Raw genomic sequence first — 493 nt, forward strand, 5'->3', positions numbered from 1 at the left:
TTCTACCCTTTTCATGCTTAATAAACTAAGACAATTCCTTATTAATCAACCTTTTTCTTCTTGTTTATTCAGGTGCTTTCTACCTGACTATCCCCTATCCTACTCTTTGCTTTGGCTATTCGATTCTTGTTATCAGAAGGAGCATGTGGGAGAGGGGACATGGGCTGGGATGGGGAGAAGGATCTGTGGAGAGTGGGAATGTGGGGGTGGGTGGGTGACATCCATCCCAGTGTGAGGCTCGGTGACAGGAGGCAGCAGTGACACAAAGGCACTTTCCCTTCCTCTCCACCTGCTCGCTGGGTGTGAATTCCAGCACATCCCAGCCCTATAAATGCAGGTAAAAGACTGTTCGTTAGGAGCTGTAATAACAGGAGCAATAGGTATAAATTGAAAGAAGGGAAATTTAGATGAGCTGTTAGGGAGAAATTGTTCCCTGTGAGGGTGCTGAGGCACTGGCACAGGTTGCCCAGAGAAGCTGTGGCTGCTCCATCCC

Source organism: Acanthisitta chloris, unplaced genomic scaffold (genome assembly GCF_000695815.1).
Source record: "Acanthisitta chloris isolate BGI_N310 unplaced genomic scaffold, ASM69581v1 scaffold35819, whole genome shotgun sequence".
NCBI lineage: Eukaryota > Metazoa > Chordata > Aves > Passeriformes > Acanthisittidae > Acanthisitta > Acanthisitta chloris.